Source organism: Trichechus manatus, unplaced genomic scaffold (genome assembly GCF_000243295.1).
Source record: "Trichechus manatus latirostris isolate Lorelei unplaced genomic scaffold, TriManLat1.0 scaffold00244, whole genome shotgun sequence".
Classification (NCBI taxonomy): Eukaryota; Metazoa; Chordata; class Mammalia; order Sirenia; family Trichechidae; genus Trichechus; species Trichechus manatus.
Window position 1 is genome coordinate 1,730,958 of NW_004444180.1, and position 7,004 is coordinate 1,737,961.

General features: G+C 52.4%; 1 pseudogene; it reads right to left on the bottom strand.

Annotated features, from left to right (window-relative positions):
- LOC111819010 (uncharacterized) overlaps positions 1–7,004 on the bottom strand; it is a 13,977-nt pseudogene that overhangs the window by 4,408 nt on the left and 2,565 nt on the right.

Below are 7,004 nucleotides of genomic sequence, written 5' to 3' on the forward strand. Positions count from 1 at the left end.
GAGGGTGAGGGAGACCCCTGTTGAGATGGAGGAGGATATCATGTTTGGCGAAGTAGAGGGCCAGTTGAGGGTGAGGGAGATCCTTGTTGAGATGGGAGGACATCATGTTTGGCGAAGTAGAGGGCCATGGAGGGTGTGGGAGACCCTCAGTGAAATGGATAGGTACAACGGCTGCAACAATGGACTTGAACAAGCTGACAGTTGTGAGGATTACAGAAAACTAGGCAGCATTTCTTTCTGTTGTACAAAAAGTCATCATGGGCTGGACTTGACTGGGCAGCAGCTGTCTATCTACGTCCCATGTAATATGTGAAACATACTTATATTAAAAAAAATCTGTTGTTTATCTGAAATCCAAGTTTAACTGAGTGTCTTACATCTTATCTGCCATCCCTGCCCCCAAGGGGTCGGGCTAATGGGTAGATGAGAAGGCAGGCAATGAGGAGAGAGGTCCATGAGGTATAGAACAGAGATCTCTGTCACCTGTCACAGTAGGAGACTTTTACGTGGAGCAGGTAGCAAGGTTATGGAATAAGCACTTTGCATCTGTCATCTTGATTAGTGCTCAAAGCCTTCCTATGAAGTGTTACAGAGAGGTAAAGCCCTGGTTCCAGGGCTGTCAGCAATGCCCACCCCCCGCCTTGGGGCGGTAGGATCCCCCACGCCAAGAGGACTGTCTCAGAGCAGGGCACCGGGCAGGAACCACCAAGGATCCCGGGCTCAAAACCACCTCTCAGGACGCCAGTCACTGAGCGAGACTTGTGTTCTCTGTGTGTCCTTGCCCGCCCCCAGGAAGGGGGAAGTCCCATGCCAGACACCTTTCCTGTTGACTAAGGTGGTATTCCACAAGGTAATTGATGGCACGTTCAGCATGAGGTCAATGGAAGGCATGTGGAGTTATTAGAAAATGCAGTGCAGGGGGATCTCTGGGAGAGAGGCACAAACAGGAACCAGGAAGGAACCGTGTGTCTCCATCACACCTGACCCCTGGGCAGGAATATAAGGGCTCCTGGTACAGGAGGCGCCACACCTGAACACCTTCCCCTCTACCTGCTCCTCTGACCAAACCCATCCTCAACCCACCAGAATCATGGGCTGCTGTGGCTGTTCCGGGGGCTGTGGGGGCTGCAGCTCCAGCTGTGGGGGCTGCGGCTCCAGCTGCTGTGTGCCCATTTGCCGCTGCAAGCCCGTGTGCTGCTGTGTGCCAGCCTATCCCTGCTCCAGCTGTGGCTCATGTGGGGGCAGCGAGGGGGGTTGTGGCTCATGTGAGGGCTGCAAAGGGGGCTGTGGCTTATGTGGGGGCAGCAAGGGGGGCTGTGTCTCCTGTGGGGGCAGCAAGGGGGGCTGTGGCTCCTGTGGGGGCTGTGGCTCATGTGGCTCCTCCCAGTCCAGCTGCTGCAAACCCAGCTGTTGCTCCTCAGGCTGTGGGCAATCCTGCTGCCAGTCTAGCTGCTGTGTCCCCATTTGCTGCAAGCCCAGCTGTTGTGTCCCCATTTGCTGCCAGAGCAAGATCTGAGGCTCTGACCACATCCCTCAGGTGGCTCCCACAGACCTGGGCTCCCCCAGGAAGTGGCCAGGGCTGTGTCCTGGACTCCCGAAGCTCACCTGTGGGCCCAGCCTCCTCTGGCTGCCATGGCCTAGTGTTCAGAGCCCCCAAGCCCCTGAGGTCACAGGGGCCTCCAATGCCCCCTCCTCCCCTTTGTTTCCTGATTTCACCACTCAAACCTCTCAGGACTCCAGACCCCACATCACCCGGCCCCTCCCTTGAGCTTGCTGGCGGCACCTAGGACTGGACTCCCTCTGACTTGGCTCTTCCTGGACCCTCGCTCGGCCCCTCCACTTCTTCCTCTCCATCCTGCTCTGACCTGCCTGAACTCGGATCTGTGGGTGTTAGATCTAGAGGACCCACACATGCTGGAGACACCGAGAGCACCAGGGTCCTCTCCTGAGGGGGGCAGGGGTCTCCAGACCCTTCTCTTCCTTCTTGAACATGGCCAGCCCTTTGTCTGTCCTCTCTGATTCTCTCTTTGTCAAGCGTTGTATCTGGATCTTCTAAATAAATACGATCACACCCCCAAAAGTTTACACTGTAGTTCTTTTGTTTCAGTCTCTGTCTGCTTAGAAAAAATGCACCATTGCTACATAGTTGCACTGCACACCTTTGTGATACCCCCTACCACCACCACCACGTTCCAGTCCTTGGCTTCACCATTTTTCCCCGTCTTCTAGAACGCAGCAAGCGTTGGGAGCCATCTTTGGCTCCTCTTCCCCCTCAGGCTCAGAATCACTGTCATCGCATCCTACAGATTATTGCACAAATACATCCTTTTCTCAGGTTTCCTTCCCCAGACTTTATCTATTAGATTGTGGTCAGAATCCCTGGCCCTTATCACGTTCTATCTTGCATTATTTATTAGGGTGTGTCTTCTTTTCCATATCAGACTTTTTAAAAAAATTGTAGTGATATATGCATTCGCCAAATTCAACTATTTTTATGCATATAGTTCAGTGACATTAATTACATTCACCAAGTTGTGTGAACATCACTACTATACGTTTCCAAATTTTTTTGTCACCTTAACAGAAATTCAGTGCCCCTTAAGCAATAACTCTCCATTTTCCCCCTTCTGCCAGCCCCTGGTAACCACTCATAAACTGGTTTCTACGTATTTACCTATTCTAGGTATTTCATATGCATGAGATCGTACACTATTTGTCCTTTTGTGACTGACTGACTTTGCTCAGTCTCAAGTTTTCAAGGTTCATCCACGCTGTAGCACGTTTCAGAACTTCATTTCAAACGTGGATGGCCAGGGGGGATCTGGAGCCCTGTGGCGCAGTGGTTAAGAGCTTGGCTGCTAACTAGAAGGTCGCAGTTCAAATCCACCAGCTGCTCCCTGGAAACCCTGTGGGGCAGTTCTACTCTGTCCTATAGGGTCGCTATGAGTCGGAATTGACTCGACAGCAATGGGTTTTGATATAGGGAGATCTGAGCTGGGACAGGCAGGGGGGAACCAGCCCCGTGAAGGGCTAGGTGAGTCCGTCCAGGCAGAGGGACAGCAAGCATACAGGTGCTGAGGACGGAGTCAGCATGGGAACAAATGGAAGGTGGGGAGGGGGAGCTACAGCCACTGGGCTGGGTGAAGAATTGCTGTGTAGATTAAAGATGACCCCAAGGTATTTGCTACTCCTCCCCTGGGGAGGTGGACCCCATTCCCCTCCCCGGAGTCTGGGCTGGCTGGCCTTAGTGACTTTTGGAGGAGAATCCTCATGGGATTTTGAGACTGGCTCTACTAATGCTCTCAAATGTGACCAAAAAAGACCCAAACCAGTAGAGTTGAATCTGAGTCACGGTGAACCCCATGTGTGTCAGAGTAGAACTGCGCCCCATAAGGTTTTCAATGGCTGATTTTTCAGAAGTAGATCTCCGGGTCTTTCTTTCAAGGTACTTGTGGGTGGGCTTGAACCTCCAGCCTTTCAGTTATCAGCAGACACATTAATGGTTTGTACCACCCAGGAAGTCCTGTGAACCTTAAATCACCCAGTTCGGACCCCACAACACCCACCATTCTTTAGCAAGCCAGGCTCTTATTCAGTGTGCAATCTTCAACTCGGTCTCCATGGGAACAGTCCTGGGGGGCCAAGGAGGAAAGACTGTGCCATCACTACTCCCTCCTGTACCCCCTGTCCAGCCCCCAGCCCCACCTCTCAGGCAGTCCCCACCATGGCCTCACCTGATTGGAGCATTCCTGACCCTCAGCTCCAGCTGGGATGAGCTTTTCCCACTCATCAGAGCAGGGGCCAGGACAGAAAACTAAAGTTGAATGGCTTGAGATGAGCTGTTTGTGCCCCTACAACATCCTGAGCTTCCTAGCTGTCAGGGCAAAGAGGGAAATACTCTGGTTACATAATGCTCATTGTCTCAGAGACAGACCAGACCAGACCAGCAACTGATGGCAAGAAAACGCTTGCTCCAGCTGAACATTCTGGAAGAATCATTGGGGGTAGGATTTTATATGGGGGTCCTGACATCACACACAGCCACTGCTGGCCCAAACCTCCTGACTCTACCCAATAATGTGTAAACACCTGAGCCATTATTGCTTCGATACTATGTTTTACAGATGGGACGGTGTCCCCAAAAGATATATTAAAGTCCTAAGCCCTGCTACCTGTGAACATTACCTTGTTTGGAAATAGGGTCTTTGAAGACGTGATCAGTTAACCGATGAGTTTGTACCAGACTAGGGCGGGTCCTAATCCCATCTGAGTGACGTCCTTATGAAAGACGAGACACAGAGGGGCAGGTGCTGTGTGAAGATGGAGGGATGCTGACCTACAAGCCAAGGAGCTTCTGGAGCCACCAGCAGCTGGGAGATGAGGAACGATCCTCCCCTGCAGCTTCTGGGGGAGTAGGGCCCTGCCAACACCTGCGTTCAGATTCCTGACCTCCAGAACTGAGAGGGACTCAACTCTGTCGTTTAAGCCCCCAGCTCATGGTACTTTTTTCCTGTGGTGCCAGGACATTCACATCCCTTGAGGCGGTACAGGGTGATGGCTGAGGGCCGCCTTCAGAACCTGCCTTGGAAACCCGGCTCCCTCGCGTGCTGGCTGCAGGGACAAATCACCCACTTGCTTATGCCTCGGTTTCTGTGTCTGTACAGTGGGGTGGATGACAGTTTCCACCTCGTGCGACTGTGGCTGGAATCAGTTCATGCAGGGATGTGCCTGGAGGCTGCCCACTCCCTTCTGCGACACTGCGTTTGCCCGACTTTGACAAGTGCTGGTGCTGGGCGTGACGGTGGCCCTCTCAGGAGGCACTGACCTGGCTGAGGTGGGTGCCCAATTCACAAGGACCCTGCTAAGTGCCCAGCAAATCTCCATCAACTTTCTCCCTTCTGGTGTGACGGCACCAGGAAGCCGTGATGCCACCTCCAGATAAACCAAGCCTGTGTCCCCAGGTTCCCCAGCCATCCAAACATGAAGGTTTGTCCTCTGAATCCCGGCTCAGGGCAGGCTCCTCCCTGAGGGGCCAGGTGCACCGTGGAGAGGTCTGCAGGCTGGAGGCAGTGGGGAGCCCGCCAGAGTGCTAACCAATGCAATGAAACAATGAGGTGCAAACCTTTGGGATCAACAGGGACTTCCCAGGCCCTGGGTGGGAAGAAGAGGAGCAGAAGGAGAGGTGGAAGAGAGGAAGGCTCGGACCCCACCGTCCACAGGGAGCCAGCTGCCTACAGGCCCGTCCTCCCTTGCAGGTCAAGCTGCTGAGAGACTGAAAGACACAGAGGACAGCCAGACCATATGTGACCACAGAGCCTGACCACAGCCTGCAGCCACCGGCCTGGGAAGCCAAACCACAACCTCATATCAATCAGCCCCACACAGCCAGGACTTGATCAGTGACAGCCAGCTTCCCTAATTTTTGCCCCGCTTCCAACACAGGACCATCTGGAAAAAAGCCAAATGTGCTCCTCAAAACAATCACTCAGGATCCCAGCTTCTAGCTAGTCTGCCTCCAGCTTCCCTGCGCAAGCACCTTCATCAGGGCGCCCCGAGCCTTCCCTTCCCTGCTGCACGTCGCTCTCCGGCTCCCCTGCTGGCCGGTGGGACTCTGCCAAGCACAGCGATGGTGCCCAACTCCCTTGTTACAGCAGCTCTGGATAAGGAGCTTGTTCTCACGAGGTGCTCTCCGTTTGCTTCCACACCACAACCCTTGGGGGGCTTTTCTACCTGGCGCCCCTCCTTCCCGAGTCAAAGTGGGTTGCAGGTGTTAATGTCTGCAGTGGATCCACAGACCACGTGAGCTCACTGGCTGGGCCAGTCTGCTGATCTCCTGTTAAATACCCTACTCTCACGGACCCCACCAAGGCCTCACTCAATTCTGTGAGAAGCATTCCCGGGCCTTGGACTTCAGATGGGAATCAATGGTGTTGTTGTTGTGTGCCATTGACTCGATTCCGACTCATAGTGACCCTATAGGACAGAGTAGAACTGCCCTGTAGAGTTTCCAATGCTATAAATCTTTACGGAAGCAGGCTGCCACATCTTTCTCCCGCAGAGCAGCCAATGGGTTACTATGGCTAACCTTTTGGATAGCAGCCGAGCACTTAACCACTGAGCCACCAGGGCGACTTGATCGCAGTCCTGAAACCGAAAAAGTGCTGGGTGACCCAGAGACACAGGCAGGGGAACCCCCAGACCTTCCCTGAGCTGCAAATCTAGTTCAGGGCCAGTTTTGTAAATAAAGTTTTATTGGAACACGCTGGTCTGTCTCCTCCACACAATACACACACACACACACACACACACACAAACATACACAGACATAGACACACACACACGCAGACACACACACACAGACACACACACAGACATAAACACACACACACATACACACACACAAACATAGACACACACACAGACATAGACACACACACACAGACACACATACACACACACACATACACATACACATACACACACAGACACACACACAGACACACACACAGACATAGACACACACACACAGACACACATACACACACACAGACATAGACACACACACGCATACACACACAGACATAGACACACACACATACACACACACATACACACACACAAACATAGACACACACACACAGACATAGACACACACACACAGACACACATACACACACACACATACACATACACACACAGACACACACAGACATAGACACACACACACACATACACACACACAGACATAGACACACACGCATACACACACAGACATAGACACACATACACATACACACAGACACACACACAGACATAGACACACACACATACACACACATACACACACAGACACACATACACATACACACTCACAGACATAGACACACACACACATACACACACACACATACACACACACAGACATAGACACACATACACATACACACACAGACACACACACAGACAGACACACACACACATACACACACAGACATAGACACACA